A 16,196-nucleotide genomic window follows, 5' to 3' on the forward strand; every position below is an offset into this window, starting at 1 on the left:
CCACTCTAAGGGAGTGTCAGAGATCAATATGGAACTGACTCTGAACATGACTCCGAACATGACTATGTGCCTTAATCCCATGCTTTAAGGCATGATGTACGAGAGTCGCATAAGGCAGAGCTGCCTGCTCTTGCCTCTAAATTTGCTGTTCCCTCGGGGCGGACAAGCCACTACAAGAGGAGTTGGCCAGCGGCATCAGCTATCAAACTTTACACCAGCTGAAGAAACGACAAGCATGACAGACAGGGTCTGCAAATGGAACCTCGCTGAAGCTCCAAAAAGCAAATCGAGCCAGGGTCAGAGACGCTGGCAGGTAAGGTATCTTTATTAACCTCCGTAAAACTCCAAAATGGAGCACTCTGTTGGCTTAGGTTTGGGTTTACTGGCAGCATTGGCTGTCTAGTGTTTCTTCACTGTCTCTGGGATAGATCCGGATGATGTAGAGACATTGGCAGGGTGCCTTGCATAGTAACCTCTGCAAGTTCCAAGTAGGAACAGTTTGGTTACCCTGGTTCAGGGTAGACCATCATGGTACTGGCTGGCCATATGGGTCATATTGACCAGGGAAGCACTGCCTCATCACCATCTGTGATTGAGGTTATCAGACTACTCAGTAGAATGAAGTAGTTGAAGTCTTCCTCAACACATGGTTTATTTTCTCCTCAGTCAGTAGAGTTGCCTGTTAATTGGAATCATCATTGCCATCCTCTCTGGGATAGGTAGTTACCAGCAGGAAGCTGATCTGGCATATAATATATATATTTTATCTGACCTGCAGGTTCATGATGTGAATCAACAATGCATTTATAATAATCCATAGGCTCTCAATACCAGTATTCCTGATTGAGTGGCGGGTCAAAGAGATGGTGTTGTGCACTCTGGCGACTCAGACAAGTGGTTTCAGTCAAAGGACTGTGAGGCAATTCCTGATGCGGGCTTGCACTATACTAATTTCCACTGAGGAAGAACGCTGAGTATTCGTGGCGAGTCTTATAGTCAAGAGTTGACAGGGAACTCGTGTTCCCACATCAAAGGGAGACTGTGTTTTCAGCTCATAAGGTTCTGATTATATGCTATCAGTGAAATGTATGAATAACTAGATAATGCATCTTCCGCGACAAGAGAAGCCAAAAAAATTCAGTTTGTATGGTCAATAGAGGAACGGGGGTTCTGAGTGGAATCAGTAAGGATGAGTGGTCTGGCGAAGGACTAGAGGGGTATATTTTCTGATGCTTCTCAAGATTACAGAAACATGGTACAGGCCAAATTAGGTTAGCATTTGGCTAATCTGATCATGTGTTTAGTTATCCAGTTTAAGATGGATGATTGGCTTTCAGCAATTTAACTGATTCAGAGAATCGATCTTGAAGTTGCATACTTTGCCATATCTCTATACACATGAGGCACAGATTATCTGGTGTTTTTTTATAACAAAGCCAGTGGTGGAAGCCAATGCTGCTTTACTCAGGCCTAGGGGCATGTGGCATCAAGTTTTAGATAACTATGCACAATTTTGCAGCTAATAAAACTTGAGGGTTATCGGTAGATACCTCTTGTGGTATTAAGTACGAGGCAACATGAAATTTAATAGTGCCAATTTTGCCTATTCATTCAGGCCATGGTAAGGCGGCTGAAGAAACTCATATTTACTCGGTCACGAATGATGGCTGGGGCAGCCTGTCTTCTCGGGCAGCTAGCTCTGCACTATTGTATGGGAAATTTGTGAACAAAATATGGGAGTTATTTTTTAAACGAAAGTAACAGAGGTTTGTGTAGCTTTCAGTTTGAGCATAGAGAAGCGTTTATGTGATAGCACAATTGACACTGCGTATGCTGTTTTGTCATTCTCTATAGTACCATAAGTGGGACAATAAATGATTGGTTATTCTCCCGCTGTTCACTAATGTTATGCAGGGTGTCTTTTATATGACCACTCTAATAGCCTACACTCATTATAGAGTGCAAAGTATATCAGTAAATTTTTACGCAAATATTCTTCTACTATATTCCTAATAGGAGCAGTAATTTTAAGATGATTATGCTTTCAGCAACTGATCTCAGCACACATAACACCGTCTTTACTCAATCTCTGGCTCAGTCTCTGGGTCATAACTGACATTAGGGTAGCTTGTTATGGGAATGATCTCAAAAGCAAAATAGGCATGATTGCATACATTTGAATTGACAGCATATCCATCATAGCAGAGATTGGCGGTGTCATTAGGTATACAAGTGCACCGAGCTTGCTAGTACCTATGAGATGAAAGATAGTTTCTTTATTATTATTCAATACTCAGGATATTGCTGATGGTTCATTAGCAGCCAAGTATTGATATTTCCCTTTCATCATACAGCAAGAGGCTTACATAGAGCATGTAATAAATTATAAAATTTAGTTGAATATGTCTGGATATTTGCAGATAGAATTCTGCAGTGTTGCATGAGTTTTTGTCTAACTCAAAAGTCTATTGGGACTATGGTCCGGTTAAGAACAATGGCCATGTATGCAAGTTAGCATCCTGGTATTAATAACCCATGTTTTTTCTACCATTAATGGTTTATCTGTTTAAGTGTTTCACACACAGATTGGGTTACTGCATGAAACCACAGAGCTTTGAAGTCTTCACGTAGTCACTCACATGACTTTGAAATAAAATAAAAATATTAAACGAGAACTTCCCGTTTGAAGTTTGATCTTTATTTTATGAGAAGTTGAAGTGAGGGACTATGTGCCCTCCATTCCCAACCCTACTTCTCATAAAGACCATTTGGTAGTTTTAAGTTCGTTAATCTTTCTATAGCTTAGGTCAGCAACTATTCTGTGGTTTCATACAGCTGCTCTAAAGATTGACATGCATGCAGACTGGCAGGCTCTTCACGTAATCCCGCACTTCAATTTCTCATATAATAAAGATCAAACTTCAAACGGTAAGTTCTCGTTAATCTTTCTATTTCTATTCGGTTGAAAGCATGTGGGAACAAATTTGCTCCAATTTCTCTGGTTTTCTCTGGGTAGCCCACAGTTTACAATATTCTGACTGAGGACCAGATCCAGAGTACTGTAGATGGGCATGTTGGTTGGTGGTGAAAAGTTGGACTGTTTGCACACCGTATGACTCTATGACTATTAAACACTTTGATCTGAATTGCATGTACTATTTTTTGCGGTGGTCCATTGCACAATCTTACCAGTCTTTAGATAAAGAAGTTGCTCCTTAGTAACAGTCAGATTTATTGATGGTTACATTACCATAATTCCGTATTAGACATCCCCCTATAAAGTGTAGATTTATGGTTTAAATCTAATAGTTTACACTATTAGACTGCCAATATCTTAAAGACAACAGGTTGCAATATATGCTTTGTTCAACAAAGAAGACTATCCATTGCACCACATTTTGTTTTCTAATTTCTGACTATAGATCCACAGAATTATACTGCAGAGAAACAGACCCTTCATCCCACGGTGTCAATGCTGATCATCATTGGCCTTTTTACACTAATCCCACTTGCCTCCACTAAGTCCATATCCCTCTAAAACCTCCTTTCTCAAGTATCAAACTATAAACTTAGTTATTGCCCCTGCCTTGACCATCTCTGCTGGTTTATGGCAGAAACTATAACAACACTTGAACAGGTACATGGATAGGAAAGGTTTATGAGCCAGGGAAATGATATAAGCCAAACAAGGGAAGGTAGGACTGACGTAGAAGGGGCACACTGGTTAGTATCTAAAATTAAATCTAAAAATAACAAATAATGACAGATCCCTATTGCTCATACAATTCATATTCTGAATTAATTATATTTTGGAGACAAAAATAAATTAAGAATATTTTACATACACATATTAACCACAAAGTTGTTTTCTTATAGTTTAATTACAGACATTCTGAATCATTTAATTTTCTTAATTCTCACCACACTCCTCAATTCAATTTCAATTGGTCATCTAATGACAATCTGTAACCCTAGTAATAAGGAAGAAATTGTAAGATTTTCTCAGAACACAACCATTTTCATATTTTACTGGAAGCATTTAAATAAAACTTAGTTTTAAATGTAGGGTAGTAGGCAGCAGGTTATAACTGGTTCAGTATTTTGCAGTAATATGGTTTTAATATTACTCTCTAATGCTTAATGACTCAGACTAACAACATATTTTTTGCAGATAATCAGAAATATAAAATGACAAACGTGAAGTTGTAACTTGCTTTGATCAAGTTGATTCTGTGGTTGCTTTGTTACAAAACGGCAGCGATGAAGCAGCTACACTGAAGAGAAGGATGCAGTGTGAATTTGGAGGAATAGAAATATCAGACAGAAGACTCATGCCTATTTGCAAATTATTTCACTCGAAAATCACAGCATAGTAATGTCTCGCTACGCTGATAAGGCACTAATGCAGGGGAGTAGCAACAATTTAAATTGGATTGAGGCAACATTAACTATACAAGGGGGTGGGAGATTGCAACCTTCACGTGGTCTGCCCTGTTTCGCCGAGTGCAATCAACCAGGCATGCACAATCAAATAAGATCAAATAGAACAAGTTGTCCTCCAACTTTAGGCTGTGCACGCCATACGCAAGAAGAAGACGAAGAAGAAGAAGCAGAAGAGTTATACAAGACTTTTTTGAAGGCAGACAAAGTCATATTTATTTCCTCCTCCTTTGTCCCAGGGGAAAATTAACTCCTTGGTGGGTTACTCAAAAAAAATAGACACAATGTGCTGGAGTAACGCAACAGGTCAGACTGCATCCTTAGAGAACATGGAGAGGTGGTATTACGGATGAGGAAGTGATAGGTGGAAGATGGACACAAAAAGCTGGAGTAACTCAGCGGGTCATTCAGCATCTCTGGAGAAACGGAATAGGTGACGTTTCGGGTCTTGACCGTTCTTCTATAATGCAAGTCAGGAGAAAGGGAAACAAGAGATATAGATGGCGGTGTATGGAGATACAGAACAAATGAATGAAAGGTATGCAAAAAAGTAATGATGATAAAGGAAACAGGCCTTAGCTGTGACCTAGGTAAAAACAACTATAGAAAATGGGACTCAACAAGACGACTTTGAAGCTGGTGAGATGTGGAACATTCTATCTTCAGTTTAAACCAGCCTCTGCACTTCCTTCCAACACATGTGATTGGTGGATGCAGATGAGTGGTGACATGGTTGGACAAAGGCCAGAGATGCAAAGACAGAAAATGTCAGATTAGGAAATAAGGATACAAGAGGTGCGAACTGTGAAGCCAGAGGAAGGAATATGGTGGACGTTGGCAGGGATAAAGGGGAAGATGAGAAATTGGTACACACCCAGGTGGAACAAAAGAAAGAGGGGGAGGCGCTGTTCCTTCAGTAGCCTCACTCTGGCAATGAAGGCCCAGGACAGAAAGGTTAGTATCCTCCAGTTTGCATGTGGCCTGAAACATTTGAGCAGAAACTCATCTTTTCATAAAAAATAGATGACAATTGAAAAGCCAAATATTTACGTGCAGCATTTTAGCTAAGACTATCTATATTTGTATGTCTCAGCCATTTTAATGGCATCTGCAACACATGACAACAGAAGAAAATATCCTGACTTACTTCAAAAGTATCGATAAATGAACCAAGAATGAGAAAAGCACAATCCACTGACTGGGTGAAATGTAATTTTAAACACGGAATCAGATCCCAGAAATGAATAGAAAAACAAATTCATCACCAGTTCCAGAAAACATCAAAATACATTAAATTGAATTCATCACCAGTTCCAAAGCAAACATAACAAGATTTTAATGTGATAAATAAATAACAAAGAAAGGATTATTTCCTGGAGCAAGGACCAGAAAAAAATGATGACATAATTAAATAAATAATGAGTATTGAACTGTCATGCAACATAATTTGGATTACTCATGTAAATAACATCACACAGTGTTGTATACATTACAAAATATGTGTACAAATGATTAAGATGCAGCAGTTGTTTTTGTATTATTGCAAATTACAATCATGTTGTCTTCCAGAAGCTTTCCCTGCTTCATACAGCAGAGATTTGAGTTTTACTTCTTTGTGGCCTTCACTTACCAAGCTGGTTTTTGGCCTACCTTACTTTGTTGTTTTTTAATTAAATTCCTTTTAACTGGCATTCAATTACTTGCCTATTACTTTTGCTACTTCATACCATGGAGCAACTTCTTTTATTTCTTTGTGCTCTGGAGATTTATACTTCTATAATTTGGGTCACATGAAGAATGGCCCTAATTTTTCATCACTTTCAAATTCAATATGTCTTTGCTGATGTTTTCCCTTATTTTCTTTTTAATTTTGCTCTGTCAGCAGCATAGCATTCAGACGTTCCATTAATTAAACCCACCCTGTCATCTTGTTAGCAGTGTCAATTTAACCCGGGTTTCACTGCATCTTGTTCCTATTCTGTATTACTGGGATTTTAAATATCTATTTTTATGCAACTCAACATTTCAGCTGTCGCCCCTTTCTTAATATTGCATCAAATTTTCAAACTGTTTTGCATAAATGTGTAATATACCAGCCGAGTTAAATTAAATATTGTAGATTGGATCTCCCCACACGAAGACTTGTTTGTTAACTATCCTATAGATGGTAGGTAGACAAAAATGCTGGAGAAACTCAGCGGGTGAGGCAGCATTTATGGAGTGAAGGAATAGATGATGTTTTGAGCCGAGACCCATTTTTCAGACTGATGGATTGGGAAGGGGAGTTGAAGTGCTGAGCCACCGGGAGATCAGGTCAGTTAATGCGAACTGTACGTTGGTTGGACGAAGCGATCGCCAAGCCTACGCTTGGTCTCACCGATGTAGAGCAGTTGACACCTAGAGCAGCAGATGGAATAGATGAGGTTGGAGGAGGAGCAGGTGAAGCTCTGCCTCACCTTACCCAAACAGTCTTTCCAAGTGAGGCAGAGGTTCACCTGCACCTCCTCCAACCTAATCTATTGCATACGCTGATCTAGGTGTCAACTGCTCTACATCGGTGAGACCAAGCGCAGGCTTGGCGATCTCCTCACCCAACACCTCCGCACAGTTCGCATTAACCAACCTGATCTCCCGGTGGCTCAGCACTTCAACTCCCCCTCCCATTCCAAATTCGACCTTTCTGTCCTGGGCCTCCTCCATGGCCAGAGTGAGTCCCAAAGCAAATCGGTGGAGCAGTACCTCATATTTTGCTTGGGTAGTTTACACGCCAGCGGTATGAACATTGACCTCCAATTTCAGGTCATCCTGGCTTTCTCCCTCCTTCCCCTCCCCTTCCCAGCTTTCCTACAGCCTACTGTCTCCGCCTCTTCCTTTCTTCTTCCCGCCCCCCATCCCCACATGTCTGAAGAAGGGTCTTGACCCAAAGTGTCACCTATTCCTTCGCTCCATAGATGCTGCCTCACCCACTGAGTTTCTCCAGGATTTTTGTCTACCTTCAATTTTTCCAGCATCTGCAGTTCATTCTTAAACATCCTGTAGATGGTCTTCAGTGTAGTAAACAATTCAGTCAGATTATAGAAGCAAGGAACTGCAGATGCTGGTTTACACAAAAGGACACAAAGTGCTAGAGTAAATCAACGGGTCAGGCATCATCTCTGGAGAGCATGGGTAGGTGATGCTTTGGTGTGGGACTCTTCTTCAGCCTGATCCGAAATGTCACCTATCCATGTTTTCCAGAGATGCTGCCTGGCCCATGGAATTACTCTAACACTTTTTATCCTTCAGTCAGGTTATTGCTTAAACCAGGAACTCGCTCAAGTAGATTGGAGCAGGTTGTTTGATGGAAAAGGAATGTCAGGAAAGTGGAATAATTTTAAAAGTGTGCTGAAAAGAGATCAGGACATGTACGTCCTTCTTAACATGAAGGGCAAGGCAGGCAAATGTAAGGAAGCCTGGAGGACAAGGGAAATTGAGGCAAGAGTAAGAAGGAGGCATGGAACAGGTATAGGCAACTGGGATTAAGTGTATTCCTGGAGGAGTTTTGGAAATTAGAGTAGCTTAAAAAGGAAATCAGAATAGCAAAAGAGGGATAGAAGATAGCTCTGGCAGACAGCATTAAGGATAATCCTAGGAGGTTTTATAAGCACATGAATGGAGAAAGGGTAACCAGAGAGGCATTGGGACCCCTCTAGAATCTAAGCGGTCAACTCTGTGTGGAGCCACAGGAGATGGGCAAGGTCCTCAATGAGTATTTCTCTGTTTTTACCGTGGAAAAGGACAGGAGGATGAGGAATCATGAGGCAGTCATTGGAACTGTCTTGCGAGCAGTCAGTATTATGGTTACAGATGTGCTGAAAGTCCTGATGCACATGAAGATAGATAAATCTCCCAGGTCTGATCAGATATATCCGAGGACACGCTAAAGATGAAATTGCAGGAGCCCTTGCTGAAATTTATGAGTCATCATTAAATTCAGGCAAGGTGTGGGAAGACTGGATGAAAGCAAATGTTGTTCAAGGGCTGCAGGGAAAAGGCTGGGAACTACAGGCCAGTGAGTTTAACATCTGTGGTCATAAAGATACTAGAGATTATTCTGAGGGGTAGGTTATACATACATTTAGATGGACAAAGGTTGATTAGGAATAGTCAACATGGTTTTGTACATGTGAGGTTGTGTCTTACAAATCAGAATTTTTTGAAGGTGTGACCAAAAATATTAATGAAGGCAGAACAGGGGACATTGTACACGTGAATTTTAGTAAGGCATTTGACAAGGTTCTGCATGACAGTTTGCTCTGAAAGGTTATATCCCTTGGGGTTCAATGAGGCACAATGGATAGAAAATTGGCTTCATGGATAGAAGCAGTGGGTGATGGTAGCATCTATAGCAATGATCTGGATGAGAATGTTCATGGCATGGTTAGCAAGTTTGTATGATAACACAAAAGTAGGTGGTATTGTAGTTAGTGAAGACGGTTATCAAATATTGCAGCAGGACCTTGATCTGTTGGGCAGGTGGACTGACGGATGGTTGATGGAATTAAATACAGAGAAATGTGAGGTGTTGCATTTTAGAAGCACTAACATGGGCAGAACCTACTCAGTGAACGGTAGGCTCTGGAGAGTGTTTTGGAGTGGAGGGATCTAGGAGTACATGTACATAGTTCATTAAAAGTGGCATCTCAGGTAGATATGGTGGTAAAAAAAGAGACGTTTGGCACATAGTCCTTCATCCACCAGAACATTGAGTATAGAGTATGGGGGGGTCATGGTGCAGTTGTCTAAGGCATTGGTGACGCCACATTTGGAATGTTTTATTTGGTTTTGGACACTATGTTATAGGAAAGATGTTGTCCAGCTGAAAAGGATTCAGGGAAGATTTACAAGGATGTTGCCACGATGCCGTGACTCAAGGATCTGAGCTCTGGGGAGAGGTTGAACAAACTAGGATTCTTGGAGCGCAGAAGGATGAGAGGTGATTTTATAGAGGTGTATAAAATCAAGAGATGAATAGATTGGGTAGTCACACAGAGTCTCTTGCCCACTGTAGGTGAATCGAGGATCATAGGACATAGGTTTAAGGTGAGGGTGGAAAGATTTAATAAGAATCTGAGGGGTAACTTTTTCATGCAAAGGGTGGTAGTTGTATGGAACAAGCTGCCAGAGGAGCTAGTTGAGGCAGGTACTATCACAAATTTTAAGAAACATTTAGACAGGTACATGGATGGGACAGGTTTTAAAGGTATATGGGCCAAATGCAGGGTACGTGGGACAAGCATAGATGGAGAAACATAGAAACATAGAAATTAGGTGCAGGAGTAGGCCATTCAGCCCTTCGAGCCTGCACCGCCATTCAATATGATCATGGCTGATCATCCAACTCAGTATCCCGTACCTGCCTTCTCTCCATACCCCCTGATCCCTTAGCCACAAGGGCCACATCTAACTCCCTCTTAAATATAGCCAATGAACTGGCCTCAACTACGTGCAGGAGTAGGCCATAGTAGATGAGACATGTTGGCCGGTGGGGCAAGTTGGGCTGAAGGACCTGTTTCCATGCTGTAAGACTCTATTGCTCTATGACTCTATGACTCTATCTGCATCAAAAAAAGACAGATTTACTACTTTACCAGTTTGCTGAAACTCAACATCAGTCTGGTGAAAAATTACTTTCTCAGGGCCTTTTTCCAAATAGCAGAGCACATAAACCTGAGAGGATGTTTGGTGAAGATTTTTATGGAAACATGGCACATTGATTCAGTCTCATCAGTGAACCAATAATAACCCATTTACCCTCACCAATTTTATTTTCCTCCATTCCCTTTAGATTCTATTACTTATGTATAACAAGGTGCCATTTACAATCATCAGTTAACCTGGCAACCTGTCCACGTTAGAATGTGGGATGAATCGGTGAATGGGGAGGACGCTACATAGTCACAAGGAGAATATACACAATTCCATACAGACAGCATTGGAGGCCCAAAATGAGCCAAGGTTCTCCAGAGCTGTGAAGTGGCATCACTACAACAGTGGCACCCAATTTGCCCTGGAAATCCATGCAACTTTCTTCATCACTTCATTTACTTTATTGAAGAGTGTTGATTAGTACATTAGTGAAATTAACAGATTATTGATTAAATGCGTTACCTAGGATACCCTCTATTTTCCTTAAATGTTTACACTTCTGCAGAGACAGCTGAAAATCGATTTCAGTTCCACACTTCCTTGCTTTTTCTCACCATGTCGCAAATTCTAGGCAGGTCAAGAGGCAAACAATGGTTCCTGTCAAAGCTGTTCACATAAAAGATTGGGTTGACGATTTCCAGAATGTTCTTGTCAATCCCTAAATAAAATATGTCTCCAATTGGGACAAACAGAATGGAAACTGGCCTGTAGGCTCACCATGTCTATGCCAACCATTGAATGCATCCATCCTAATCCCATTTACTGGTACTTAGTACTTGGTCCCTATACTTGGCACTTCAAATGCTCATCAAAATCTTGCATTAAATCTTATTATTTAAAATCTAAAATTATCTTGCATTAATCATTATATCCTTTATCCTGTACCTGCACACTGTGGATGGCTTGAATGTAATCATGTATAGTCTTTTCACTGACTCGCTACTCGTGACAATAATAAACAAAACTAAATTGATCATATTAAACCTTTGGTTTCAGACGTCTTAATTGCAGGGTTTCTCATTTTCACCCAATTCAATACATATAATTTTGTACCTCTCTATCAGTCCCCTCAGCCAGCTCAGCTTCAAAGATAGCAAACCCAACCTATCCACTCTATCTTCATTAAGGTCCTGTCCCACTTGGGCGATCTAATCTGCGAGTTCTGGCGAGTTTGCCCTCAACTCATACTCGCAGCATGGTCAACACGAGGTCGTAGGAGGTCTTCGTAACTCTCCTTCATGCTCGAGTGGTCTCCGCGTCGAGGCCTCAGCTAGGTGCGGCATTTTTTTCAATATGTTAAAAAATGCCCGCGAGTATAAAAAGGTCGCCGTGGAAAAAATCGATACTTTTTTTACTCATCGGTTTAGTTGTAGTAGGTGGTAGTAGGTCGTAGCAGGTCGGCATGTTAGTTCATAGGTAATCGTGAGTAATCGAAGGTAGTCGTAGATAGTCTTCATCATAATCGAAGGGAGGTCGAAGGGAGGTCGAAGGAGATCGAAGGAGGTCAACTTCACTCTCTACTATTCAGTGTCCAATTTTCCCGAAGTTAGTCATAGCAAGTCGTAGCTAGTCGAAGGTGTTTGAAGGAGTTCTTCTACATCGTCGAAGGAGGTCTTCAACATGTCATTTTTTCAACCTCTTCTAAACTCGCCAATTAGGTTGCCCAAGTGGGACAGCCCCTTAACTGAAAAATCTCATCCTGGTGAGTTTTCTCCATTCTTATCTATGTTGAAATTAATTTGCCAATGGTGTGCCTGTTTTGCCAATATATTAATTTTATTGAAAGATGTTACAAATCTTTCTCATTGATCATTATTCCTCTCATTTAGTGTCATCTTTATATTTATACATTTTGTTATTGATCTAAACTAAAATGATCTAAACTGATATGCAATAGCAAGGAAAGACATTAGGCTTGGATGCTGTAGAATCGGTATGAGTAGAACTGGAAAATAGCCAAAGGTAGAAAACGCTTGGTGGAGTTGTATACCGACGATCAAACAGCAATAGGGAGGATGGGGATTGCATCAAGCAGGAAATTAGGGATGAGTATAGCAAAGGTACAGCAGTTAAGACACAAAAAGCTGGAGTAACTCAGAGGGACAGGCAGCATCTCTGGAGAAAAGTAATGGATGATGTTTCAGGGCGAGGTACTTCTTCAGACTTGTTAGGAATAAGGGGAATAAGAGATATAGACAATGATGTGGAGAGATAAAGAACAATGAATGAAAGGTATGCAAAAAAAAAGTCACGATGATAAAGAAAATAAGGCCATTGTAAGCTGTTTGTAGGGTGAAAACAAGAAGTTAGTGGGACGGGTGGGGGAGGGATAGAGAGAAATGGAATGCCGGGGCCAACCGAAGTGAGAAAAATAAAATTTCATACCACTGGGCTGTAAGCTGCCCAAACAAAATATGAGATGCCGTTCTTCCAATTTGTATTAAGCCTCACTCTGACAATGGAGGAGACCGAGGACCGAAAAGTCTCTACAGGAATGGGAAGGAGAATTAAAGTGTCCAGCATCCGGGAAATCAGGTTGGTTCACGTGGGCTGAGCGAAAGTGTTCTGCGAAACGATCGCCCAGTCTGTGTTTGGTCTCGCTGATGTATAAGAGTCCACATGTTGAACAACCGATACAGTAGATGAGGTTGGAGGAGGTGCAAGTGAACCTCTGACTAACCTGAAAGGACTGCCGGGGTACCTGGACAGAGTCGAGGGAAGATATATAATGACAGGTGTTGTATCTTCTGCGGTTGTAGGGGAAGGTACCTGGGGAGGGGCTGGCTTGGGTGGGAAGAGATGAGTTAACCAGGGAGCTGCAGAGGGAATGGAGTCTGCAGAAGGCAGAAAGGAGTGGAGATGGGAAAATGTGGCTAGTGGTGGGATCCCGTTGGAGGGGGCAGACATTTCAGAGGATTATGTGTTGTATGCGACAGCTGATGGGGTGGAAGGTAAGGACAAGGAAGACTCTGTCTCTCTTGCGACTAGGAAGAGGGGAAGCAAGGGCGGAGCTGCAGGGTACCAAGGAAACAACAGTGAGGGCCTCATCTATGATGGGAGATGGGAACCCCTGTTCCCTAAAGAATGAGGATATATTGGATGCTCGAGTATGGAACACCTCATCTTGGGCGCAGATGTGGTGTAGATGGAGGAATTGGGAGTAGGGGATAGAGTCTTTGCAGGAAGCAGGGTGGGAAGAAGTGTAGTCAAGATAGTTGTGGGAGTCAGTGGGTTTATAATAGATTGTGATGGAGACTGTGAGATCAAGAAATGGGAGGGAGGTGTCAGAGATGGTCCAAGTAAATTTGAGTGCAGGATGAAAATTGGTGGTGAAGTTGATGAAGTCCATGAGTTCTGCATGGGTGCAGGAGGTAGCTCCGATGCAGTCATCAATGTAATGGAGATAGAGTTTGGGGATAGGGCCAGCGTACGCCTGGAACAGGGATTGTTCAACATACCCTATAAAGAGGCAGACATCGCTGGGGCCCATGCAGGTGCCCCTAACTACGCCTTGCACTTGGACGATGTGGGAGAAGTTGGTGAGGGTGAGGTCGAGGCAGAGTAGAGTGTTAGTACTAGGAAATTGGATGGTTTTGCAGTCGAGGAAGAAACGGAAGGCTTTAAGGCCTTCCTGGTGGCGGATGGAGGTGTAGAGTGACTGAATGTCCATAGTAAAGATGAGGGAGTGGGGGCTTGGAAAGAGCAAATCATTAAAGAGACAAAGGGCATGTGAGGTAGCTTGGACATAGGTCGCGTGAAATTGGACCGGGGGGATAAGATGGAGTTGAGGTATGTGGAAATAATTTCTGTGGGGCAGGAAATCATGGGTGTTCTCATGGGTTATCACAGCAGTTATCATAGGTGGCTTTAATCTACGTATAGATTGGGCCAACCAAATTGGTAACAGCGCTGAGGAGGAGGATTTCCTGGAATGTATACGGGATGGTTTTTTAAGCCAATATGTAGAGGAACTGACTAGAGGGCAGGCCATCCTAGACTGGGTATTGTGTAATGAGGAAGGATTAGTTAGAGATCTTGTTGTACAGCAGTGATTCTGAAGAATGACGGTTAATTCAGAGACCAGGGTATTGAATTTTAAGAAAGGAGACGTTGAAGGTTTGAGACGAGAATTGGCTAGGATAGCATGGCAAATTATACTTAAAAGGTTGACGGAGGAGATGCAATGGTAAAGATTTAAAGACTGCATGGATGAACTGAGTCGATTATTAAATGCGTTATAACAGCACTTTTGGAAACTAGTGACAGGATCGGTCAAAGGCAGCATGGATTTATGAAGAGGAAATCATGCTTGGCTAATCTTCTGGAATTTTTTGACTATGTAACAAGTAGAATGCATAATGGAGAGCCGGTGGATGTGGTGTATCTGGACTTTTAAAAAGCTTTTGACAAGGTCCCACACAAAAGGTTAGTGTGCAAAATTAGAGCACATGGTATTGGGGGAAGGGTATTGACATGGATGGAGAACTGGTTCAAAGGTTTCAAAGGTTTCAAAGGTTTCAAAGGTCTTTTATTGTCACGTGTACCAATTAAGGTACAGTGATATGCAAATTACCATGCAGCCATATTAAAAAAAGCAACAAGACACCCAACTACATAAAAGTTGACATAAAAATCCACCACAGCAGATTCCCCCCATTCTTCACTGTGATGGAAGGCAATAAAGTCAAACCTTCTTCCTCTTTATTCTCCCGCTGTCAGGGCAGTCATATCATCCGTCGGGGCGATTGAAGCGTCCGCAGCCAGCGGTCACAGCCTCCTCGTTGGGCGATTGTAGCTCCTGCATTGGGGTGATTGAAGCTCCCCCGTCGGGGTAATCAAAGCTCCTGCGTCTTGGAGCTCCCGAAGTCAGTCTCTAACCAGATACCGCAAACTCCATGATGTTAATGTATGCAGGCTCCGGCGGTATGAGCTCAAGGTCCATCCCTGGCAAATGGATCGCAAGCTCCATCATGGTAAGTCTGCAGACTCCCGCAAAGGCTGCCAACTCCTCGATGTTAGACCGCAATGCGGACGGAGATACGATACAGAAAAAAATCGCATCTTCGTCAAGGTAAGAGATTAAAAAAGGAGTTTTGTCCAACCCCCACATAAAACAAGCTAAAGAACACTAAAAACACATTTAACACATAAAGTACTACTAAAACAACAAAGAACGAAAAAGCGTTTGATCAAGTAGAATGGGATTATATGATTAAAGTATTGCAAAAATTTCAAATGGGAGAGAGCTTCATCGCATGGATAAAATTATTATATAACAAACCCACGGCTAGAATATTAACTAATAATATACTATCTACAAAATTCCAATTAACAAGGGGTAATAGACAAGGATTTTCATTATCAACGCTGTTACTTGCTCTGGTAATTGAAACTTTAGCTGAAAAAATTAGAATACACCCGGATATTTATGGTTATAATACAAAATATTCAAATAACAAAATATCCTTATACGCAGACGATGCATTACTGTATATCACAAAACCCCAAATCAGTATACCAAACATATTAAATCTAATTGAGGACTTTGGATCTTTCTCAGGATACAGAATAAACTGGAACAAAAGTGAAATTATGTCGATAAAACTGAAAGACTCAACACATCTCTTGAAATTCCCCTTTAAAATAGCCACAGAAAAATTTAAATATTTAGGAATTGAAATCACTAGAAATTATCACGGTATGTTTAATGCCAATTATAGCCCCTTACTTAAGAAACTAAATAATCTAATTAAATTCTGGAAAACGCTTCCGATGTCTTTAATAGGTCGAATAAATGCCATAAAAATGATCTTTTTACCTCAAATCCTTTATTTATTTCAATCAATTCCAATATATCTTCCAAAAAAGTTTTTCAAAAAACTAGACTCAGACATTACAAATTTTATATGGGATTACAAATCCCACAGAATACAAAGAGCACACCTTAGTAAACCAAAAGAGATGGGTGGTCTAGCGCTCCCTAACTTTATGTACTATAATTGGGCAGTAAATATTAAAAATATGATTCACCTGCTGGACAACTCTGCCCAGCAGGTGGATTGGATTGT

The sequence above is a fragment of the Leucoraja erinacea genome, chromosome 1 (genome assembly GCF_028641065.1).
Source record: "Leucoraja erinacea ecotype New England chromosome 1, Leri_hhj_1, whole genome shotgun sequence".
Lineage (NCBI taxonomy): Eukaryota > Metazoa > Chordata > Chondrichthyes > Rajiformes > Rajidae > Leucoraja > Leucoraja erinaceus.